At 40.9% G+C, this 26,201-nt stretch overlaps 1 protein-coding gene across 2 annotated transcripts in view; it reads left to right on the top strand.

The window, feature by feature from the left end:
- The first annotated feature begins 10,613 nt into the window (after nt 1-10,613).
- The window catches only part of WIPF3 (WAS/WASL interacting protein family member 3), a 35,188-nt gene continuing 19,600 nt past the window's right edge, over nt 10,614-26,201 (top strand). For both annotated transcript variants that reach the window (XM_083376774.1, XM_083376773.1), the window contains exon 1: nt 10,614-10,698. The gene's annotated coding sequence lies outside the window, so the exon portion shown is untranslated. The remainder of the gene's footprint in view (nt 10,699-26,201) is intronic.

The following is a 26,201-nucleotide window of genomic DNA, read 5'->3' as shown; positions in this document are numbered from 1 at the left end:
GAATCAAGGATCTCATGGAGGTCTACAGAGTTTTCTTGACAATACATGGGAAGTGACTTAACATTCATTTTCTGCAATAGTTTTTCATATATATACAAATTTTATTGATTTTCTAATATTACATTCACATATGAGGACCCAGATTGTTGGGGGCAATTAAGCTGACTTTGTAATAATGCCGCTTGGGGGGGGTGTGTGAAAGCCCTAATAAGCAGGCATATACATAGAATGAAGGCTTCTGCTAAGCTTGTAAGCCGCCCTGAGTCTTCGGAGAAGGGCGGGATATAAATGGAATAAAAAAAAAATATTTGAAAAGCAGCGGGGTAGCTGGGTAATAGTAATTCAATTACATACAGATATCATTAGTACAGATTTCAGATTGCTACCATAAACATTTCCTCTCTTTTTACCTTCATATGTACTGTCTATTTGTGAATTTAAAGACAGGTTTTATCCTATCAATCACATAAAAAATAACTTTCTTACATACAGTCATGCTCGAAATTGTTGGCACCCCAGAAATTTTTCCAGAAAATCAAGTATTTCTCACAGAAAAGTATTGCAGGAACACATGTTTTGCTATACACAGGTTTATTCCCTTTGTGTGTATTGGAACACAACAAAAAAAGGGAGGAAAAAAAGCAAATTGGACATAATGTCAAACAAAACTCCAAAAATGGGCCGGACAAAATTATTGGCACCCTTAACTTAATATTTGGTTGCACACCCTTTGGAAAAAATAACTGAAATCAGTCACTTCCTATAACCATCAATAAGCTTCTTACACCTCTCACCCAGAATTTTGGATCACTCTTCCTTTGCAAACTGCTCCAGGTCTCTCTTATTGGAAGGGCGCCTTTTCCCAACAGCAATTTTAAGATCTCTCCACAGGTGTTCAATGGGATTCAGATCTGGACTCATTGCTGGCCACTTCAGAACTCCCCAGCGCTTTCTTGCCATCCATTTCTGGGTGCTTTTTGACGTATGTTTGGGGTCATTGTCCTGCTGGAAGACCAAAGATCTCGGACGCAAACCCAGCTTTCTGACACTGGGCTCTACAGTGCGACCCAAAATCCTTTGGTAATCCTCAGATTTCATGATCCCTTGCACACATTCAAGGCACCCAGTGCCAGAGGCAGCAAAACAACCCCAAAACATCATTGAACCTCCACCACATTTCACTGTAGGTACTGTGTTCTTTTCTTTGTAGGCCTCATTTCATTTTCGGTAAACAGAAATGAATGATGTGCTTTACCAAAAAGCTCTATCTTGGTCTCATCTGTCCACAAGATGTTTTCCCAGAAGGATTTTGGCTTACTCAAGTACATTTTAGCAAACTCTAATCTTGCTTTTTTATGTCTCTGTGTCAGCAGTGGGGTCCTCCTGGGTCTCCTGCCATAGCGTTTCATTTCATTTAAATGTCGACGGATAGTTTGCGCTGACACTGATGCTCCCTGAGCCTGCAGGACAGCTTGCATTCCTTTGGAACTTGTTTGGGGCTGCTTATCCACCATCCGGACTATCCTGTGTTGCAACCTTTCATCAATTTTTCTCTTCTGTCCACGACCAGGGAGATTCGCTACAGTGCCATGGGTTGCAAACTTCTTGATAATGTTACGCACTGTGGACAAAGGCAAATCTAGATCTCTGGAGATGGACTTGTAACCTTGAGATTGTTGATATTTGTCCACAATTTTGGTTCTCAAGTCCTCAGACAGTTCTCTTCTCCTCTTTCTGTTGTCCATGCTTAGTGTGGCACACACAGACACACAATGCAAAGACTAAGTGAACTTCTCTCCTTTTTATCTGCTTTCAGGTGTGATTTTATATTGCCCACACCTGCCACTTGCCCCAGGTGAGTTTAAAGGAGCATCACATGCTTGAAACAATTTTATTTACCCACAATTTTGAAAGGGTGCCAATAATTTTCACTGCTGCAATTCTTCCCAATAAAGACAATTGTAATTTTTTCCAGCTATCCAATTCTTTTTTAACTTTTCCCCATAGCTTTTCATAATTATTTTTATATAACTTTGCATTTGAGGGTGACAAATATACCCCCAGATATTTAACCCTTTTGACAATTTCAAATCCAGTTAACCCTTCTAAAACAGCCTTTTGTGATACTGTCATATTCTTAGACAGCATTTTAGTTTTTTGTATATTAACCTTGAATCCAGAAACTTTCCCATATTGCATTATTATCTCCATCAATTCTACAACAGAATTTCCTGGCTGGGTCACCGTAACAACCAGATCGTCTGCAAACACCCTCAATCTATAATCCTGATCTCTTATTTGAATTCCCTTGATTTTTCCCCGAATCCCGTATTTTAATCAATAATATCTCCAATGTTAAAACAAATAATAGAGGTGTCAATGGACACCCCTGCCTTGTGCCCTTTTCAATATTACGTACTTCGGTCAGACTATTATTTACTACTTTCCCTACAGAAAGAGCGGCAACTAAATACCCAGGGGCATTTTAAATGTTGAAAAAGTAACTGAATCCCAATTGGAACTTTATTTCTTAAAGCATGTGGACTGAAAGATTTTTTATTTCTTATTTTTCATTATTTATTTCTGTTGGAAATCTGGGTTTCTTCTTATAAAAAAAAGAAACTGAAAAGATTAAGATAACTCTGGGACTCAAAGGGAAACTTTAAAAGGGGCCTGGCTGATTGCTCAGGGAAATAGATAAGATACATAACCTTGAGAGCTCTGAAACAACAGCTGTGAAAGGCTTTGAGTTTCCTAACTAGAAAAAAAAATCACTCTCTTGGATTTTCTAAGTGTAAAGCCTTTAGTTTAAAATACCAATATGGAAGAAGGTCAGGAACAAAATTTCTTTATGGATGAAGATCAACAAACTCTCGCTATGTTGAAAACACTAATTCAAACTCTTACCACTACTAATGAAATACTAAGAGGCTATGTGAAGGAACAAGAAAACATCCCAGATATGAAAGCCCAAACTGACCACAACTAAAGAACCATCTATACAAAATACAATAGAAAAAATGAAACATTCAAGTACTATGACAGAAGAATCTACAATTCAACAAATATTGATATTTGAAAATCCAGAAAAGATATCGACAACTTGGAAAAATGAAAAGATTTCTTATACAACACAGAAGGAATTAGAGGATCTAGAAAAAGAACAGTTGGATGAGAAGATAAACAATTTAGAACAACCACGTCGATAGGGAAGAATAAAGAGATGACCCACTAGACCTACAAGTCCTCTCAAAAAAATGGTGACCGGATGGTTTTGCCATCATCAATTAATATACATGATATTACAAGGAGATTGGTTCGATGACTCAAAAACAAGGATATGGAAGATGATTTGGCAAAGGAAAAAAGCCAGAATAAGACTCAAGAAGAATGGAGTTTTGACCATCTTATTGAAATCTAAAACAGAATGTACTTAAATAGATAAGATGTGCATGTTGAACACAAGACATTGTTATGAACTGAGATAAAGAATTTTTTTTTGTCATTAAAATTGAGCAGTATAAATACTAATAGCTAATTTGAATATTGATTTGTGCATAAAGGTCATGTAAAGGTGAATAATGTAGATAAGATAAAAACTTATTGTTGAAAGTAAGAAATAAGTCTATATGGAACGTTAAAAATGAAAATGATCAGTTTAAGAGATAGCAGATACAAAGAGGAAGAGAGGAAATATTAAATAGTGAAATAAAAAAGAAATTTTGATTACTACTTAAAAAAACAAAACTGAAAATTAGCAAAAAGGAAGGATATCATATTGTATCCTTAATTTGTTGACATAAAGGGTGAGAAGTTAAGTAAATGGGATGTGTATTTTGAATATTAGATTTTGTGAGGAATGTTGATAGATGAATTGGGAGTATATTAAAAATCTTGGGAATGATAAATATCAAATGTTAAATCTAAATATTAGTGGAAATTAAAATTGAAAAATTTATTAGGTCATGGATTGTCTAAAAGATTGTATGTTAAAACAACTAGAATATGTGTTAACTAAAAACAATGGATATACAGTCATGCTTGAAATTGTTGGCACCCCAGAAATTTTTCCAGAAAATCAAGTATTTCTCACAGAAAAGTATTGCAGGAACACATGTTTTGCTATACACAGGTTTATTCCCTTTGTGTGTATTGGAACACAACAAAAAAGGGAGGAAAAAAAGCAAATTGAACATAATGTCAAACAAGTACAGTTGTTACAAAGTTTCACATAACTTCTGATTTGCCTCTTCACTTTTGCTATGAAATGGGACAGAATAAATCTTGGTTCAAAAGTCCTTAGAATCCCACCTTCTGGTTTAAAATGAAAAATTTGTGAACCATAAAGAATCTTCATTAAAGGCTTGCTTAAATATATGCTGGCTTATGGCTAACAGTGAACCTTAACTTGCAGAGATGGTATTTAGACCTACTGCTAAATAATACGGTATGAATGCTTGATACTCCCATACTGTGAAGACTAGCCAAATAAGGTACAATTATACCTTCTTTGATGGGTAATTGTTAGCCTATGAAAGGAATTGAGGGGGAGGGAAAAAAAGTCCCTACTGCACTCTTGACAAGAGGTTTGAAAAGCTTATTTTTCTTTAAAATGTATTCAGGTTGCAGTGGAATCAGAAGGTCTTGGACAAGCAAACAGTATTATGTATTTGGGGCTGGGGAAGGTTTGGCTTGCATATTTAGTCTGAATCAATGAAAAGGATGGCCTGTACTTAGTTGGAACACTTAATAGCATTAAAGAGGCGGCAGGATACATGAGAATATCACGATTCTTTATTATGTGTAGGAACTGAGAACACAATTAAATCAAGGCAAGCAGAAAGCAAGAAAATAAAAGTGCCTATACTGAATAAGGAAAACTGTGGTTATTTAAAACACGATGAATGAGTGGCATGCAATTCTTAAGATCTGGCAAAACATTCTAACAAGCAACTGCAGCTATGTTATTATCTGGGACACTGTTTCTCAACCTTGAAGATGTATGGACTTTTAATTCTCAGAATTCCCTAGCCAGCTGAAATATCATGTCTTTTTTGGGAACTCAAGAGTTCCAATATTGTAACACAGGGAGTTGCTTTGCTCTTTGATCATTCTGGGTGCTGTTGTTGCCATTTATTTTAGTTCAACAAGATCCTTTTAAGGTCTAGCGATGTCAACCATTTAAAGTTTGCTGGACTAAGAAACAGGTACTCAAGAGATTCCACGGATTATTGTAATAAGGTAGAATAACAGAATCTTCTCTATCCCAATTTTTTTTAAAATTTATTTTAATTCCATTTATATCCCGCCCTTCTCCAAAGACTCAGGACGGCTTACAAGCTTAGCAGTAGCCTTCATTCTATGTATATGCCTGCTTATTAGGGCTTTCACACACACCCCCAAGCGGCATTATTACAAAGTCAGCTTAATTGCCCCCAACAATCTGGGTCCTCATTTTACCTACCTCGGAAGGATGGAAGGCTGAGTCAACCTTGAGCCTGGTGGGATGCGAACCTGCACTAATTGCAGGCAGCTGGTGTTACTTAAGGAGGCATTAGACCACTGCTACACCAAGGCTCAATTTATGCTAAACATAATCATGGTAGGAAAATTTTAAGTTTCTTTCTCAAGCTTTCCTTTATCTCAGGACTATGAAATCACAAACCATCATCACTAGTGAAATTAGCCAATAGTCACTAGTGAAAGCATCATTGAAATGGCTGGACAACTTGATAAATCCCTAGGGGAGAAATGTCCATTATTGGCAGTGCAGATTTTTGACACTGATTATCCATATACTTGATCAACATTTTCCTAGAACAGTTCACTGCAAAATTTCTTTTGTGGTTGGCAATCAATTCCAGGAATAAATCCTACTGGCAGTATACCAAGAGAGCAGTGTCAGAGATGATGATGATGATTATGATGATGATGGTGTCAACAACAATAATAATAATAAACTTGGAAGGGACCTTGGAGCTCATCTAGACCAATCCCCTGCTCAGGCAGGAAACCCTATACCATTTCGGACAAATGGCTGTCCAGTCTCTTCTTAAAAACTTCCAGTGTTGGAGCATTCACAGCTTCTGGAGGCAGGTTGTTCCACTGGTTAATCGTTCTAACTGTCAGGAAGTTTCTCCTTAGTTCTAGGTTGCTTCTCTCCTTGACTAGTTTCCATCCCTTGCTTCTTGTCCTGCCTTTGGACGCTTTGGAGAATAGCTTGACTCCCTCTTCTTTGTGGCAGCCCCTGAGATATCGGAACACTGCTATCATGTCCCCCTCGTCCTTCTCTTCATTAAACTACACATACCCAATTCCAGCAACCGTTCCTTATATGTTTTAGCCTCCAGTCCCCTAATCATCTTTGTTGTTTTTCTCTGCGCTTTCTAGAGTCAATTTTAATTTTTTTAAATTTTCAATTTTAGATCAATTTTATGATTGTCCACTTTTAATATTATTTGTTTTTGTTATCTCAGAACAATCATAATAAAGTTAATTTGATTGGCTGATTGGTTGATTAATGGACCCTACTGCAATATGCATGAATCTGTGAAGTTAGGATTTATTTTAAAAAGATCCTGATATCCTCTTTGGTCTCTACAGCCAGAAGGCTTTCTCCTTCACTGCATCAAAATATATTTGCTGTTAGAAACCCAGTTTAGTGTACTGATTAAGGTCAATCTCAATCTCAGCCAATAAACATACTGGGTGATTTTGGACCAGCATCCCAGCCCAATCTATCATACAAAATTATTCTGATAGGAGAAAATGGAAGAAGAAATTTATGTTGTCACGACTTCTTAGGACAGGCAGGATATATATTTAGGGATCAAACAAATAAACTAAATTAAAACAGGTTTCTTTGCAGTTTTTTGTGAACTTTACACACAATGTTTGGCTGGCCTGCAACATTCCAGTGCTAGTGATGAAGGGATCCACTCAACATCCCACAAGATAATCAATGGCTGTAAAGCACAGTACTACACAAGGCACCTGTTTTAGTATCATGTCAAGTCTGGTGCTCAGGAAAAAATGGGAAAGAAGATTTTACTTTTTAAAATATTTTGGAAAGTGTTTGCTGTTATATTTGTAAAGGATACTACCCTGGTTCCGTACAATTCAGACTTTTCACTGGAAAATTTGGCAATTAATGTGCCAAAGGGGGTATTGAAAATACAAATCTGTGTGTTGGTGTTTGTGTGTGTGTGTGTGTGTGTGTGTGTGTGTGTATGTATATGTATATGTATGTATGTATATATATGTGTGTGTGTGTGTGTGTGTGTGTGTGTGTAAAATAAAGGTAAAGTTTCCCCCGCACATGCGTGCTAGTCGTTTCCAACTCTAGGGACCAGTGCTCATCTCCGTTTCAAAGCCGAAGAGCCAGCGCTTGTCCGAGGACGTCTCCATGGTCATGTGGCCGGCATGACTAGACGCCAAAGGCACACGGAATGCTGTTACCTTCCCACCATAGTGGTCCCTATTTTTCTACTTGCATTTTTACGTGCTTTCAAACTGCTAGGTTGGCAGAAGCTGGGACGAGTAACAGGTGCTCACTCTGTTATGCGGCACTCGGGATTCAACCCGCCAAACTGCCGACCTTCTGATCGACAAGCTCAGCATCCTAACCCACTGAGCCACCCTTTATATATATGTGTGTGTGTCTGTGCGTCTGTGTCTGTGTACACACACACACAAACATATATACATACACATATATACATATACATACACAGACATGCACAGACACACACGCATACTGAAAGGAAATTCTTAACAATAGACACCTTGGAAACACCGATGGTCTATTATCTCTGCTGTGTATCTGTCATTCCACAAAAAAAGTTAACCAGCTGAAAAAAAATTCAGTGCTTCTCCATTAAGACCTATAGTATTATTTTTTTCAAATTCAAAGAGGCTCCAATATTTCAAATCTCAATTGCAGCCTAAAAGAAAATCCAAAATCATCACCTTAAAGAGGATCACATCTGATTCATATAGGAGATGCCCTGGACTGACAGATATTATCTTTAAGAAATTCAGGAAAACAGAAAAAGTGCTAGTTGATGAGAGAAGAAATTTTGTCCTGTTTTTTAAAAAGAGGAACAACAGACTAGTATCACTTAGATTCACTGAAAATTCCTAATTGAGATCCATTTGTAAGAATTTGCAAATGCTGAAAAACAAGATGTACTATAATCAAATATTATCCGATTAATTTGATTTTCCTTCTCAAACAGGTAAGTAACATATTGGGGAAAATACTGCAAATATCCAGAGAATAGGACACAGAATTTTTATTTTTTTAATTTTGATTCCATTTATATCCCGCCCTTCTCCGAAGACTCAGGGCGGCTTACAAGCTTAGCAGTAGCCTTCATTCTATGTATATGCCTGCTTATTAGGGCTTTCACACACACCCCAAGCGGCATTATTACAAAGTCAGCTTATTGCCCCCAACAATTTGGGTCCTCATTTTACCTACCTCGGAAGGATGGACGGCTGAGTCAACCTTGAGCCTGGTGGGACTCGAACCTGCACTAATTGCAGGCAGCTGGTGTTACTTAAGGAGGCATTAGCCCACTGCTCCACCAAGGCTACAGAGGTAGTCCTTGACTTATAATCATTATAATCATTTGTTTAATAACTGTTCAAAGTTACAATAGCATTGGAAAAAGTGACTTAGGACTATTTTTTCTCATGTATAAGATAAGATAACCTTTATTGTCATTTTTTACTGTGGGCACAACGGCACACATCAAAAATGAAATTTAGTTGCCTGCTCTCACAGTGAAACATACATGACACACACCTAAACATACTATATACAACATATATATAGTCTATTGCAGCATCCCTGTAGTGTGTGGTCAAAATTTGGATGCTGGGCAACTAGCTCATATTTATGACAGTTGCACTATCCCAGGATCATGTGATCACCTTTTACAATCTTCTGACAAGCAAAGTGAATAGGGAAGCCATATATCGCTTTCTGTGTTCCTAATCTAACAATTGCAGTGATTCACTTAACTCTGGCAAGGTCATATAATGGGGCAAAACTGTCTTGCTGAGCAACAGAAATTTTGTGCTCAATTGTGGTCCTAAGTTGAGGACTATTGGTAGTTAATGAAACTGAAGGAAAGCAGCTTCTCTATCAATGTTAAGGGGAAAAAATGGGCAGTTGGACAGTGGACCCAATGACTCAAAGAGGTGGTGTATTCCTGCTTGGACTAAACCAGCATTTTTCAACTTTAGCAACATGAAGATGTATGAGCACACTTCAACTCCCAAACTTCCCAGACATCTAAATCAGGGCTTTGCAATCAGTGGTATGGGTACCACCTGTGGTACATTGGCACCTGGCAGGTGGTATGCGACCATCCTAGAAAGGTGGTAGCCGGGGAGGGGAATGAGCTGAACCAGTGGCAGCACCGCACAAGCCTGAGCGAGAGATGGCTGGAGCTGCAGGGCTGTCAGGGCTCAGTGAAAGCGCCAGGATCAGCGCCAGGCACCAGCTGGAGCTTGGAGCTGATCCTGGCACTTCTGAGCCCAGAAGAAGCGCCGATCAGCTGGAACGTTGCAGCATCTCCAGGGTCTTGTGATTTACATTCAGATGCTTGGCAACTGATTCATATTTATGATGGTCACAGTGTCCCAACCTGCTGCAACCACCCAGCAGACCGGGGGGGGGGGGAATAAAAACCAAACACCCCCTACCCCACACTCGCTGCCAATCCTCAACAGAAATGTTCACAACAATGAAAACCTCGGACAGGAGGAAGAGCGCCGCCGGGCAGGTGTCTTGCTCAGCTGTGGCTTGGGGGGCACTTTTTTCAGTGCCATTGTAACTTCAGTCACTAAGTAAACTGTTGTAAGTCGAGGACTACCTGTACTTCATCATTTATTTATTTATTTATTTATTTATTTATTTATTTTTGGTCATCAAGTTTTTGACACCTTGCTAGGTGACTGGTGGCACTCGGATGTTGCCATATCCTAAAAGTGGTACAATGGGTGAAAAAGTTGAAAAGCCCTGATCTAAATAGCCCCTTGCAACTGTAGCACAGTACATTTGGAGGCCCTGAAGTAAATTATCTCTTCTAGGTGCACTCATACTGCATGTTTCGAAGGTGGAATTCAAAACTACCTGAACATTTCCTCTCCTTTGATTCCAAAAATGCGGCGGCTCTCTGTCGAGGCTCAGAAGCAGGCTCCATTTAATCGGAATTCTAGATATGCTGAACAAGAATCAAGTTTCTAGCGCCTGAAACCGATAAAATGTTCTCCAATGGCAACGGAGAGAGGCACTGCTGGCTTTAGCGCTGTTAAAGGAAACCCAAAATTAAAAAAAATTAACCGAACTTCAGGCAGGGCTAAAATCCTTCTTCTAATCTGGACCTCTCGCGGATTCCCAAGGCCCCTTCGCAGGGGCCGCGCCTGCCTGTTTCGCCTCTTCTTACTTCAGTCTTCCAAGTTCGCTCCGCAGCCCTCCCCCCCCCTCCCCACGCAACTTGGAAGCGGCTGCATCAGAACTCCAGGGATAAATGAGAGCGTGCGGACGAAGCTGTATCGACGCCCCGCCTACCTTCCCACGCTGCTGCCGGATCGAGGGAACCGGATTCGGTAGCTTTGGAGCAGCTGCGCTGGTGTTGGCGGATAACGAAGACCGGACGGTTGGGCTTTCTTCCTATCCTATTCCAGGTCAGTGAAAACCAACCCATGCGCTTCCTAGCTCTTTTATTTCTGTCTTGATACGGGGCGATGGGAGAGCGCTGTGGCCATTTGCCTTTCCAGCCAAGGGATTTTATCTCCGTCCCCTTCCCACCCCCACTTTTCTCAACCCCATCCAGCCTTGTGCCGCCTGGATAGGGTTAGGGTTATTTTTCCTCTCTGCTGGGGTTTACCCATCACGCTGAACCACATGTGGCTTAACGGACCATTTAAACCTCAATGTTGAGAATCCTAGACCCGGAGCTATTCAACAAGCCATAGTTTAGAGCGCGACGGGGAAGCGATTCGGCGAAAAACGCTATCCCTCCGGGGGGGGGCGGTTTGCAGGTTTAAATTAGCACAATCCTGCATGTTTCTACAAAAGAACTAAGTTCCGTTTAGTTGCGAGGAGGGGGCTAAGTAAGGAGTTATATAATATTCTTTTATCTGTTCTTTAGATAAACCCATCTCCCATGAGCAGATACATGGTGCCAGAAGTTATGGGTATTGTAGTCTGGGATCTTTGAAGGACATAAAGTAGGGATGCATTAATGACTTTCACATAGGAAGGCAGGTGTTACACATTAAATTTTCATGGAGCTCCCTGACAAAAGGTGAGGTAGTAAAAGAGAAGATAGTGCTGGAGAATTATGTTAATAAGGCAATACGATTGTGGAGTGAAGACCTTATCTGAGAACACACTTCAGATATGAAGAAAGAAAAGGTGGAATAACTGTACAATTCCCTTTCATTGCTATTGCTGAGAATATCCTGCCTCCAAGTGTCTCCATTTTAATGCACCCAACTCCAAGAGTATCTAAACCCTCTTGATCAGTGCTTTTTTTGTAAAAGAAAAAGGTGCCGGAACTCACACGTCATACAACCCACCTTGCCTACCCTACAAAGTTCCATCCAAAAAAGGTGCCAGAACTCAGTTCCCTGCGTTCTATGAGAAAAAAAGCCCTGCTCTTGATTAACTGGGTGGAAAAAGAACATGTGACCTTGAAAATATCCCCTTGAAGATGTTGATGGCTGTAGGTGCCAAGGGAAGAGCTGGAACCGTAGAACTCTGAAAAATACAATGGGTATTTGGTAGATTGTCAAGCCTTACAAATGCTTGAAATAGATCGTTGAATTGTATAATTTATGAAAGACAGTTTAAAAAGAGCAACATTGGTTTATAAACTGCCTGGATTTGGCGTCTGAAAATACCTTGAATGCTCTTGGCAGAAAAGATATTTTCCCCTCTGATTTGACCATGGGAGCTTCTGTAGGTGGATCTATATATGCAAGTTGCTATATTGGCCAATGCATTTAATTATTACTTGCTTATTGTAGCTGCAACTATGTGATTTCTATCTTTCAATTGCACTTACTTAAAAATAAGTTTTGTGGAAATTCACTGGGTCTTGATCTAAATGAGAGGGTTTAGAAGGGTTGAAAAGGTTGATTGAGCCACAGTCAAATGATTTAAATTAGTATATAGCACCTGGGAGTGTCCAAATGGATTGGAATCATCTTAGACTTACTGGCTTAGAATTTTGAGAACTACGAGAGGAAGGCTACCTTAAATCAAGATGCTTTTCCCTCAGAATTTATTCACAGAAATGAAAGATGCAAAATTAAAAGGAAGATTTCCATGCCATGGGATTAACATCAGCTGCTGAACTCCCAGTTTCCATTCCCTTGTGTACTTAATAATATTTGTTGTGCAATTTTTGCTTTCTAGTTTTAGACCTGAATTAGAGCTCCTTTAACCCGTCAACCTCCCTCTAGGTAATTATTTCCAGGATTGAACTGCTCTTCACATGAAGGTTTTTTTTTCCACTAATGTTTAATCAGAATCTGCCTTCTTGGAACTTAAAACCATTATTCCATATCCTGCACCCTGGAAAAATAAAAACTAAATATTGACCATCTTCAGTGCCAGATTCTTTTAGGTACAGATATTCCTCGATTTACAATCACAGTGGAGCCCAAAATTTCTGTTGCTAAGCAAGACAGTTGTTAAGTGAGTTTTGCTGCATTTTACAACCTTTCTTGCCACAGTTAAGTGAATCACTGCAGTTAAGTTAGTAACAGGGTTGTTGAGTGAATCTGGCTTCCACATTGGCTTTGCTTGTCAGGTGATCGATCACAAGAGCTTGGGAGACTGCAACTGTCATAAATTCATGCAAGTTGCCAAGCCTCCAAATTTTGATCACGTGACCACAGGGATGCTGGAACGGTCATAAGGGTGAAAAGTAGTCATAAGTCACTTTTTTGTGTGCTTTTGTAACTTTCGATGGTCACTAAATGAACTGTTGTAAGTCAAGGACTAACTGTATTTGACAAACTATCAGATCTCTTCTATGTCTTGTTTTTTCATGGCTAAGCATTCTCGGGCCCTTCATCATGTGACAAATTTTAGCATTCAGTCCTATTTGTGGCTTTTTTGCTTTGTTTCTATTTATTTATTTATTTGTTTGTTTGTTTTATATACCGCCCTTCTCCCGGAGGACTCAGGGCGGTGTACAGAGCAATAAAGTAAGATACAATAAAACAATAGAGTGAGAAAAATGTAAAACCCAAATCCATCAGGCAAGGCCGGCTTGTTGGAATAGATAAGTTTTTAGATCACGCCGGAAGGAGCGAAGGTCGGGGGCCATCCGGATTTCAGCTGGTAAGCGGTTCCAAAGGATTGGCACACCCACCGAGAATGCTCTCCCCCTGGGGGTCACCAGCCAACATTCTCTGACCAGTGGCACCCTGAGGAGGCCCTCTCTGTGGGAGCGCACAGGACGGAGGGTTGATGACGCTGGCAGCAGGTGCTCCCATAGGTAATCCGGACCCACGCCATGTAGGGCTTTGTATGTCATCACTAGCACCTTGAATTTCACCCGGAAGGCAACTGGAAGCCAGTGCAGCTCACGGAGCAGAGGTGTAATATGGGAGTATCGGGAGACCCCCAAAAGCATTCGTGCAGCTGCACTCTGCACCAGCTGAAGCTTCCGAGTGGTTCTCAAGGGCAGCCCCATGTAAAGAGTGTTGCAGTAGTCAAGACGAGAGGTCACAAGTGCATGGGTGACTGTACGCAAGGCATCCAGGTCCAGATAGGGTCGCAGCTGGTACACCAGACGAACCTGAGCGAAGGCCCCTCTAGTCACAGCTCCTATATGATCTTCTAAGGAGAGCTGTGAATCCAAGAGGACACCCAGATTGCGAGCCTTATCTACGGGGGGTAATAACTCGCCCCCGATATTAAGAGATGGAATACTCTGAATATCCTGACATGCCGGGATGTACAGCCATTCAATCTTGTCCGGGTTGAGTTGAAGCCTGTTCCTCCCCATCCATTCCCGGACCGCTTCCAGGCAATGGGACATCATGTCGAGGGCATCACTGGGGTGGTTTGGGGTCGAAATAAAAAGTTGGGTATCATCAGCATACTGATGATACCCAACTCCAAAACCACGAATGATCTCGCCCAGCGGTTTCATGTAGATGTTGAACAGGAGAGGCGAGAGGACCGACCCCTGAGGAACTCCACAAACGAGAGACCTCGGGGTCGACCTCTGCCCTCCCGCCAACACCGACTGCGTACGTCCCAGGAGATAGGAGGAGAACCACCGAAGGACTGTGCCTCCCACTCCCAATCCCCTGAGACGCCGCAGCAGGATGCCATGGTCGATGGTATCGAAAGCCGCCGAGAGGTCTAATAGGACTAGGACAGAGGAATATCCCCTGTCCCGGGCCCTCCAGAGATCATTCACCAGAGCGACCAATGCCGTCTCCGTGCTGTGCCCGGGCCTGAAACCCGATTGGCACGGGTCTAGATATGAATCCTCTTCAGTTTAATGTCTAAAATCAGGCATAACATTTGGCATAGGGTCTGACCCCACTGCAGAATGAAATGGAACTATTACTACCTATGATTTTGAAGACATACTTCACATATCCTGTTGCATTTGGCTTTCTGGTAGCATTGGCACACTGCAGGGTCATTCTGAGTTTCTAATCAACAATCCAAGATCTTTTATGCAAGTACTTGTTATCGAGCCAAGTATCCCCACCCTATATGCATTTGTTTTCTGTTTCCTAACCAAAAGAGAAAAGTAAAAATTAACCATTTGTCTTCTATTAAATTTCATTCTGCTATTTTCAGCTTATTTTTCTTAACCTATGAAGACTGTTTTAAATGTTATTTCTGTCTACTGGCTACCCTACCTAAGATGGTATCATCTGCAAATTGGTAAGCATTCCATCCACCTCCTTCATCAGACTATTAATAAAGTATTGAAGAACAAGATAAACCTAGTAGTACCTGACCCAGTATTTCTCTCTCTATGATATTTGAGATAACTATGTATCTGCTTGTTGTATCATTTAATCATCAGTTAACTAGCTTGCTAATCAGAATCTCACAAAAAATGTAATATATTTTGCTAAAATGTACATATAGTACATCCATAGCACTCCTACTACTTGCCAAATAAATGTTTAGATTAAAAATGGTTTTAATCTACCGGTAAGTGGTTTAAAGTCTGGGTGCTGAGAAATTCATGCTGGTAGGTAATAATTATCACCTTGATCATCTCTGGAGATTTGAAACAAGCTTATTATGATGTACTTTTCAGGATTAATGTCAGTTTGATTGGCTTACAGATTCCTGGATCCTGCTCCAGGAGTTCATTTACTTGGATTTCTGAATAGAGATAGATACTTTTAACATTTCATCCATTCCAATTGTTTCGGCTTGTTTTGAACCCTTTTATCTTTCTGTACTCAAATCAGGAGACATCTCATTTTTCTTGTCACATAACATGTGCACATTATGCACGTTAAATATTGTCCTTTCTAGGTTGCATTCTAGTTTATTTTTTCATTTTGCACATATTGTGTGCATTATCACATATACTCTTAATCCCATTATCTTCATTATCTTTCTGATTTTGTATTGAATGGATTAATATATCCCATGAAAGCTATTCTCTTCCTTTTATAGTACGTAAGTCTACTGTATATCTGAGATGCAGTCAATCTCATATTAGCAGTCCATCAATCTCGGCAATTAAGATGATAGTCTCAGAATCCAAATATCTCCCATAAATATTATTGGTATAAACAGTAACTCATTTCTTGTATTCCTCTTTCCTTTCCCACTAATGTCACAAGACCATGTGAGCGCCTAGATCAGAATTTCTCAGCTTGGCAACTTTAAACTGTATGGACTTCCACACAGCCTAAAGTTGCCAAAATTAAGAAACGTTGCCCTAGATTTTAAACTTCTGTTCTGGACCTTCCAATTCCATATAATGTGATTGTGGCTGTTTGTTTCAGTATCATTTGATCCACATGGAGTAGCAGGAAATGATAATTGGACTCCATGTACCTTTGAAATCATTGTTGCATTTTTTTATTAGCTCCAGGCAGAGAACATGCCTTGTAACCCAGAAACTGATTATTCTTGTTGGCATGCTTTGTTTTGGTTCCTCATGCTACAGTGGCGTAGCGTGGGGGGTGCAGGGGGGGCCGGCCGCACCGGGCGCAACATCTGGGGGAGCGCGCTCGCACTCGCAGCTCTCTGCCCCTGCCTGGCTCACTCACTCTCTCTCACTGCAGTGCTGGCTGTGCGAATCCGATCCGAGCCGCCGGGTCGCCGCCCACTGTGGAGGGGGGTGTGCCAGGCGTGCGGTGCGGTGTGGAGAGAGAGCGAGGGACTATCTGGGGGAGGGACAGTGCAGCGGCCGGGTGCTTGCCCCGGGTGCTGACAACCCACGCTACGCCACTGTCATGCTAAGGTGACATCAAGTACCAGGATACTGTATCTTAAATGTAGTCACATCTCTTCTGCCCTCTAGGATCCCCTTATCTCGCTTCTCGTTCCCTTTTTGATAGCTCAAGGTTGGTATTCCTGGTAAATCAACCATTACTGTGCCACTATATAACTATCAAAGACACACATATTGCAACAATGGCTTGAGATTGTCATAAATCACTACTGAGGAAATGGCTTTAGTTGTCAGGTTAGCCAAGCACAAACTTGACGTAGAGGGAAAATTTGTTAGGAACTTCCATAAATTCTTCTGTTGAAATCCACTGCCAAGCTCCTATTTCCTCTTCCTGTTCAGTAGCTCTTGAGAAAATGTAAATGTAGGCAGACACAAAATCAGACTTGATATGGGGTACTTAACATGATGTACCTGTATCTAATAATTTTGGCATGGTTTAGTAACTACATTTAAATTGAGTAAGGAAAGAAATCTCTGCATAAATTATATTGTTTATTCTCAGGAGCGGGAACCTTGCAAGCCTACAGATGTTGCTGTACTTCCAGCATTTTTAAACATTGTTCATATTAATTGGGACTACTGAGATTTGATCTTCAGAAACATCTGGGTGATCATATGTTGCCTAATCCTGTAGCTTTTGCCAATCATGTAGATTGTTGTGGAGATAAGTCCAGAGGTCCTTGGAGGAAAAAGGATGGATACAGAAGCCTTTTCTAAATAATTTAGTTAGAGGTGAAATGGCTAAACAAATAATTCAGTAGGTATTTCTATGCTATATCTTTGTTTATTGAAAGTCTGATCTTTTAAAAAAATAATTAAATAACTTTTTAAAATGTATTCAGTTGAGTACACTCTTTAGAAATGTGGTTAGGAGAAATGATTGCTACAGACACAAACAAGCTTTTAATGGGTGTGTGTGGTGAAATATGATTTTGTGGTGGCTTTTGGCTGCCAACAACAATATTATGGGACTTGCCCCTGAAAGAACATATATTAGAAACATCCATTTGGAGAAAGTTCCTGCAAGATTTTTTAGTGCTGGAGAATATTACAGCGTTGATTTGAGGTGTTCTTTTACTCGTTGCCTCTTTATTTCTCTTATTTCTTCATCCCTGACTTCTGAGAAGGGTCATTTGGGGCATGGAACCCATACTTTGTTCAATGCAATAGTCTAAGTTAAAGCATCTCTCACCAATAGTTTAGCCTCTGTCCATGACATGAATAATGAAGAGAAGCCATCTCCCTAAGCTGTTGATTAAACTCTTTTTATTGTTGGGAAGTTATTTTCTAACATTGAAGTAGATTTTGACTTTTTGATAACTTTATTCTGTGTGCCTGCATTGTGGAGTAATGCAGAGCAGGTCTTGACCTCCTTCTGACATCCTTTCAAGCACTTGAAAACTATTTTCTTTTCTCTCCTTAGTTATCTATATTGTCAATCATGCTCACTTCACTCCATTTCTTCTCGTGAAGCATAGATCCTGGTTTCCTGATTTTCTTTATCTTCATTGAACCTATTGGTCTAAATTTGTAAACTGTAGTGCGTATAACAGAATGTAGTACTCAATATACCAAATAGAGTAGAACATGTACGATCTATGACTGTAATGAGAATAACAAAGACAACAGTCAGATAAGAGAAATCTGAGTCCAAAGCAGGAATGTAATTTGAGAAAATGTCTCAGACTTGACCCTCCCTAGTTCTCTTAAACATAAAGGCAAGGAAGGAGGACTTGCAAGATTCTGTTACTGTAACCTTACAATAAAAATAGTATTAACATTCATAACTTTGGTCTTCTGGTTAAACTACTCCAAAGGGCTGGCAGTGATTTAGAAGATATACTTCTTTTAATGCAACCTAAACAGCAGTTAAAGTTCCTCAGTTTAAATATGAAAAATTTAATTTAATTTAATTTAATTTAATAATATTTCTATACCGCCCTTCTCCCTGAGGACTCAGGGCGGTTCACAGGGCAGAATAAAATACTAAATACAAACATTAAAAAGAGATTAAATGATTGCCCAAGTTAAAACAATTGGAATACAATTCTAAAACCCCAAGATAAAATTAAGACACCAAAAATAAAAAACCCCACCAATCCCCATCAGGCTAGGCCGGCTTGTACAAACAGAAACGTCTTGAGATCGCGACGAAAGGAGCGAAGATATGGCACCATCCGGAGCTCTACCGGTAGCTGATTCCACAGCTCCGGAGTGCCCACAGAGAAGGATCTCCCCCTGGGGGCCACCAATCGACATTCTCTGATCAGTGGCACCCTGAGGAGGCCCTCTCTGTGGGAACGCACAGGGCGCAGGGAGCTTGATGCCGGCAGCAGATGTTCCCTAAGGTACTCCGGCCCCATGCCATGGAGGGCTTTGAACACCGTTACCAGTACCTTGAATCTCACCCGGAAGACAACTGGCAACCAATGCAGTTCACGGAGCAGAGGTGTAACGTGGGAGTATCGGGAGACTCCCAACACAACTCTCGCGGCTGCATTCTGTACCAGTTGGAGCTTCCGGGTGGTCCTCAAGGGCAGCCCCATGTAGTTGCAGTAGTCCAGACGAGGGGCCACGAGCGCATGAGTGACCGTGCATAAATCATCCCGGCTAAGATAGGGCCGCAACTGGCGCACCAGGCGAACCTGGGCGAAGGCCCCCCTAGTCACAGCTCCTATATGGTATTCCAAGGTGAGCCATGAATCTAGGAGGACTCCCAAGTTGCGAGCCCTATCTACGGGGGGTAATAGTTCACCCCCCATAGCCAGAGGTGGAATGTCCGAATAAACCCGGGATGAAGGTATGCAAAGCCACTCAGTCTTGTCGGGGTTGAGTTGAAGTCTGTTCCTCCCCATCCAGACCCGAACCGCCTCCAGGCAACGGGACATCACGTTGAGGGCATCACTGGGGTGGTTTGGGGTCGAAAGGAAAAGTTGGGTATCATCAGCGTACTGATGATACCCAACTCCAAAACCACGAATGATCTCACCCAGCGGTTTCATGTAGATGTTGAACAGGAGAGGCGAGAGGACCGACCCCTGAGGAACTCCACAAATGAGAGACCTCGCGGTCGACCTCTGCCCTCCTGCCAACACCGACTGCGAACGTCCCTGGAGATAGGAGGAGAACCACTGTAAGACTGTGCCTCCCACTCCCAGTCCCCTGAGACGCCGCAGCAAGATACCATGGTCGATGGTATCGAAAGCCGCCGAGAGGTCTAATAGGACTAGAACAGAGGAATATCCCCTGTCCCGAGCCCTCCAGAGATCATTCACCAGCACGACCAATGCTGTCTCCGTGCTGTGCCCGGGCCTGAAACCCGATTGGTACGGGTCTAGATAATCCGCTTCATCCAGGACCAGAGGGAGCTGATGCGCCACCACACTCTCAACAACCTTCGCAAGAAAGCGAAGGTTGGAGACAGGACGAAAGTTGTTCAATACAGCTGGGTCCAAGGCAGGCTTCTTGAGGAGAGGTCTCACCACCGCCTCTTTCAAGACGGCGAGGAAGTTACCCTCACTCAGAGAAGCCGATATAACTGCCTGGAACCAGCTGCGTGTCCTCTCCCGGGCTGCATAGACCAGCCAGGAAGGGCACGGGTCCAATAAACATGTGGTGCTCAGCCTCCCCATGATCCTGTCCACTTCCTCCGGAGTCACAGAGTCAAACCCCTCCCAGGTGATATCGACAAGACCGCCCGTGTCCTGATCGTCAGACTCTGCCCAGTCAGAGTCCAGACCAGTCCGAATCCGAGCGATTTTGTCCGACAGATGTTGGTTAAACTCCTCGGCACGACCCTGCAAGGGATCCTCCCTCACCTCCTGATTTAGGAGGGAGCGAGTCACCCTAAACAGGGCGGCCGGGCGATTATCTGCGGACGCGATAAGGGTGGCGAAGTGGTTAGACCTCGCCTCCCTTATCGCAGCGAGATAAGACCTAAAGTAGGCTCTTAGTCGCAATCGGTCGGATTCGGATCGGCTGGACCTCCAACCGCTCTCTAGGCCCCGTCTCCGACGCTTCATCTCCCAGAGCTCCGCAGAGAACCATGGAGCTCGACGGGATCTGCACCGGGTCAGGGGCCGCAGGGGTACAACTCGGTCAAGAGCCTCAGTGGCCGTCCTTTCCCAGGCTTCCACTAAGGCATCTGCCGAGCTGTGAGCAAGGGAGGCAGGTGGGGACCCCAGCGCCGCCTGGAACCTCTGGGGATCCATTAAGCATCTGGGGCGGTACCATTTAATTGGTTCCAAACACCCACGGCGGGGGGTGGCAAAACGGAAGACCAGCCGCAGGAGATGATGATCGGTCCATGACAGGGGCATAATAATTGGAGAGCCCCCACCAAGATCATCTAACCACCGTCCAGATAAAAAAACTAGGTCAAGGGTGTGGCCTCCCTCATGAGTCGGTCCCGAAATTACTTGCGTCAGGTCCATGGCCGTCATGGCCGTCATGGAAAATAAGAGCTGCTGCTGACCAGATTCTGTAAAAATATTTCTGGCTGTTGCTAAAAGACATACAGTGGATATTCATGTCGAAAACTTTAATGGAAGTTTGAAAAATTCAAATTCAAAGAGGAGCAATTTAAATTTATATATGCATAGGTATATTATATAAGTATCTGTGTTAGCATTATTCAAAAACTATGGCAAAAACCTAATCAGGGTTGGCCAATCCTTTGGTGATCAACAGCTGCAGATAATGTGGGGGTGGAGTTAAAGGTCACAAAATGGGTAGGTTTACTTCAGATAACTGGGCAGGTATGGCTGCTTTTGCGGAAAGGGAAAGATTAATAACCTTTTATTTGGGGGAAATTTTTTAATTTTGATTTGGGGAAGTTTTAATATTTCCGTCATTTTACAGTAGTAGGAACCAGTACTTTTTATTCTCAAGAGTTGCTATGACAGAGCATTTCAAAAGCTTTAGAAAGGAATTGAGGGAATACAGGTTGCCAATCCAGGTATAGCATAGTCTGTGAACCAACCCTTGCATTTGATGCATGCTTCCCAGCATTTCTTTTCCAGAGAAGCAAGTGCTGTCTTTTAGGATGCCCATATATAAATTTAAGTACTTCTGACACATTGTGAAGGCAATGTGTAGTCAAAACTAAACTTTCTAGGTAATTTAATCTCTTAAGGAGTCCCAACACTTGGGAGAAAATTTTGTTTAATCTAGTCCTTGAAAATACAATTGCTTTGAAGATACAGTTGACCAGAAGCAAAAAATAAGAGCTATTCTTAATAAAATTAATTCAAGGCTAATGTCAGAAGTGTTTGGTTATTATCCTTTTCTTAGATTTTTTAAAATTTGCTAATCTAAACAATGGATTTAGGACTTCCGGGAAGTCTTTATCCCAGAATAATTCAGATCCAATCCTGCTAAGTAGCTTCCAAGTTCAGAAAAAGTCATTCGTGTGGAAATAAGAATACATGTGTGCCAAATTATTTTTGTATTGTAGTTCAAAGTGCAAGTCAAAATGAATATTAAACGATTATGTTTTGCATTTAAGCTCCTTTTTGCTGACTTTATAAACTGATCATTATCTAGCCTTATTAGGGCTCCTCTAATATAATACTTATGAATTAGTTTGATATAGTAGTTAAAGCATCAGGCTAAAATCTGAGAGTGTAACTTCTGTCTTAGGCACAGAGCCAGTTGGATAATTTTGGGCCAGTCAGTTTCTTTCAGCCCTAGGAAAAATGCAATGGGAAACCACTTTTGAAAAATTGCAGGAACTTGTACAGGCGATCTCCTACAATTAGACACAACTGAACAGGGAAAGGGTTGGATGTATGTTTTCCTAATAAAATAAGTGCCTCCTCCTAAATGTTATTGGTTGACCCTTCTTCTCAGAAATAACATTTAAATTTTCTACTATTGATTGTAAATAAATTAATTCATTTCAAAATGCAATATTGGGTGTATAACTATTTTTACCCTGTGAATGCATTTTCATAGTTTATAAAAATATGGATCTTTTAACAATAAAAATAATGAAGTAAAATATTGGACAGTTCATTAAAAATGTCAGGGGTAGTTTAGTGTGATTAAATCAAAACAGGCTGATAACATTGGTGTTGGGGGGAGAGAAATTAAAGTTCACAAGGTCTGCAAGGATTCTTCTGTATGCTGCTTTTGGACTGATTATGCCCTGTCCAGCCTGCCTCCTGCCTCAACTCACGTTCAGGTTGAAAATAGATTTGCTTCAGAAAATTGGGCAGACATTGGCTGTTTTTATGGAAGAGAAAAGATCGATAAACTTTTATTTGGGAGAATTTTTCTGATAAAATTTAGCCATTTAGCTACAGAAAACAGAAAAAAAATATTTTTGCTATTCTTTACAGGAGAAAGTTTGCTTTGACATAGGAAGGGACTCCAAGAATGAAATAACATGTCTATATTGTTATATGGTATGCTGTCTACCAACAGCTCAGAGTCCCCTGCTCATATCTAGATTTCCTGTTTCTAGAATCTTTCACCTTCCTGTCTAAATTTCCTGAAGCTTCAGTTAAAGGAAAAATCTTAATTTCATCCAGGAATGGGTGCATGCTTCAAAAAATATTTTTCCTAGAAGATGCTGATTAGCATCTAATAGCAATAGTTTTTCTTTGCAGAACAAGCACCAGACACAGATGACTCAGTCAGGAGGCCATTAATGAGGTAAAGAAAGAGCTGCTTAAAATAGTTGTTGAGCATTATGCAAGAATATAAGAATATAAAGAGTCAAAAGGCTTTTTAGATGAGGCTCCTGTTTCTCAAACTATCTAACCAGGTGTTCTCAAATGACAAGTGAGCAATAAGATTAGCAACCAGACTAGTTGCTTGTGAGATCTAGAGACCCATAGTCCAGAAGGACTTTCTCTGGCAAAAAGTTAGCTAATGACCCACACTGCCTACATGTCATTTGAAATTTTAAAGAAATGAATCTGTTGGGTGTGATTGCGGGACCCTCTTATTTCTGGTAGTACCATTGGCAATTTCTTTGCTGCCAGTTGCATATAATGATTTTGTGCACCATGTCACTTACTGCTTCCTTGACATAGACAGCATAACATTTGTGACTTTCACATTACGCCATAAGATCTTCAAGTTATTTGCATGCCATCCGAGACCATTCTTTAAGAATGATGTAGGAATGGTCTTGTGTTAAATGCTTTTTCCAGGAGAAGCAATTCTCCAATTGATCATCAAAAACAAACTCTTAATAGTGATTGAAGCCGGGTAGGAAGAGTTTTACTGTGGAATATATTTATTTATAACCTACATTTGAAAAGTTGGAATTTGTAAGGTCAAAAAGGAGAGTTTATTGCTCTGACAAAACTTGCATACATGTTTAACTTACCTATCTGCTTTACATTAGCATTAATGCTTGGTCACTGGCATGTCATGCTTTATTATTTGAGAGTTCTCCTTTTGCTTATGGAAGTCTTATGGAATCTCCCTCATTATATTTCTATATTTTCTTTAAGCATGAGTAAGCAATGTATATGAATGGGCATAGATACCTCCTTGGAGACCATACTTATCAAAAGACCACGAACAAGTGGTGAAATTAGAGTTATTACACCATGGAATGGGATAAAAATGAGGCATGGGGAGAGGTCCAATTTTTAAAAAGAATGAAATTGATAACTTAAGGATATGCAAGTCTTAAATCCTGTAATCTCTGAAAATCCAAAATGAACATGCTGGAAAAGTTGAGCTTAGCAAATCCAGGGACTTTGGACAGCATGAAAGAGTGCATGGCTTTTCTACTGTAATCTGTACTAAAGATTCCCATAATACATTTCTAGGCCTTCGGAATAAATAAAGATAAAGGGTAGCACTGACCACTGCTTTCGTTGAGAGTAAGTCTGCTTGCCCTGAAAAACGCCAAGTTAAAAATTGAATGTTAACTGTTTTCTTTTGCCTTAATATTTGTGTTTCTCCAAATCCCTGATTCTTATTTTTTTTTTAACTTTTGTATTTTGTACCAGAGAATTTTGGAAGTTGAAGTCCACATGTTTTAAAGATGCCCACTGAGAAACATTGCTCTATATCATAATACATAGGTAAAGGTAAAGGTAAAGGTTCCCCCGCACATGCGTGCTAGTCGTTTCCGACTCTAGGGGCCGGTGCTCATCTCCGTTTCAAAGCCGAAGAGCCAGCACTTGTCAAAGGACATCTCCGTGGTCATGTGGCCTATTTTTCTACTTGCATTTTTACGTGCTTTCGAACTTCTAGGTTAGCAGAAGCTGGGACGAGTAACAGGCACCCACTCTGTTACGCAGCACTCGGGATTCGACCCGCCAAACTGCCGACCTTCTGATTGACAAGCTCAGCGTCCTAACCCACTGAGCCACCGCATCCCATAATATATAGAAGTCCTAGTATATATTAGTGCTAATAGAATATGGTGGAATTTCTACATTGTACAAAATTCATCAAATGTTATGTTCAGCAGTGCAAGCATGGCTAGAGCAGTTGTTTCTAAGCATACTTTTTCTTCTGAATAATAGAGACTGTACAGCCATCTGTAGTTGCCATGGTGCAATTATGACACAAATAGAAAGGGGGAAGCTAAATATTTCAAGGTTTTAAGGTTAAATATAATGGGATCCAATTGTTCAGGACTAAATATGAGAGTCTACAGCGACTGCTGCCTATCCTACTTCCCTTGACTCACAGCAAGGGGTGGGGAATGAACATATTCTCCATATGTCCTGCAGAAGAATAAGCTGCAGAGATGGGTGACATTAGCATGTGTGAAAGGAAGTGAGGGGGAGGAGGGTAGATGAAATAACAGAAGTACTCTGAAAATCCACTTCAGGCGACAGGTTTATGATGAACTATACAAATTCTATTCTAATAAATTCTAGACCAGGAGAAAATGGCAAAATACTGGCCTTTAATCCGTGTTTGTGGAATTCAGAAGATCAGAAATTGCATGCCAGTTTTGAAGAGGTCCAAGTATATTAGATGGTAATACATTATATGAAGAATTTTAGTCTTCAAGCAGGAATAACATGAGATTGTTTAGTAGATGAAATTTTATGGCACTGATATGAAACCTAGCCTCAAAGCTAAGTACTTAACAGAATAGAAGAGTTGGAAGGGACTTTGGAGGTCTTCTAGTCCAACCTCCTGCTCAAGTAGGAAACCATCTTCCATTTCAGATAAATGGTTGTCCAATCTTAACAAACTTCAAGTGTTGGAGCATCCACAACTTCTGGAGGCAAGTCATTCCACTGATTAATAGTTATAACTGTCAGGAAATATCATCTTAGTTCTAGGTTGCTTCTCTCCTTGATTAGTTTCCATCCATTGGTTCTTATTCTGCATTCAGGTCCAGAGGTGACAATATCTAAAAGGTGGCAGCCCCTTAGATATTGGAACACTGCTAACATGTCACTCCCTAACCATTCTCTTCATTAAACTAGACATGTTCAATTCCTGCAATTGTTCTTCATATGCTTTAGTTTCCAGGTCCCTAATAATCTTTGTTGCTTTCTCTGCACTCTTTCTAAAGTGTCAGTATCTTTTTTTATAGCATGTTGGCCAAACCTAGATGCCATATTTCAAGTGTGGTCTTACCAAGGCATTACAAAGTGGTATTAACACTTAATGTGATCTTGATTCTGTCCTCTCTGTTAATGCAGCCTAGAAATGGGTTGGCTTTTTGGCAGCTGTATAAAAAAATTTGGCTCATATTTAAGTGTCCACTAGGACTCCAAGAACCCTCTCACA

This window comes from Vipera ursinii (genome assembly GCF_947247035.1).
Source record: "Vipera ursinii genome assembly, chromosome: Z".
Lineage (NCBI taxonomy): Eukaryota > Metazoa > Chordata > Lepidosauria > Squamata > Viperidae > Vipera > Vipera ursinii.
Note: the sequence above shows the minus strand (reverse complement) of the source record. Positions and strands in the feature narration are given on the sequence as shown.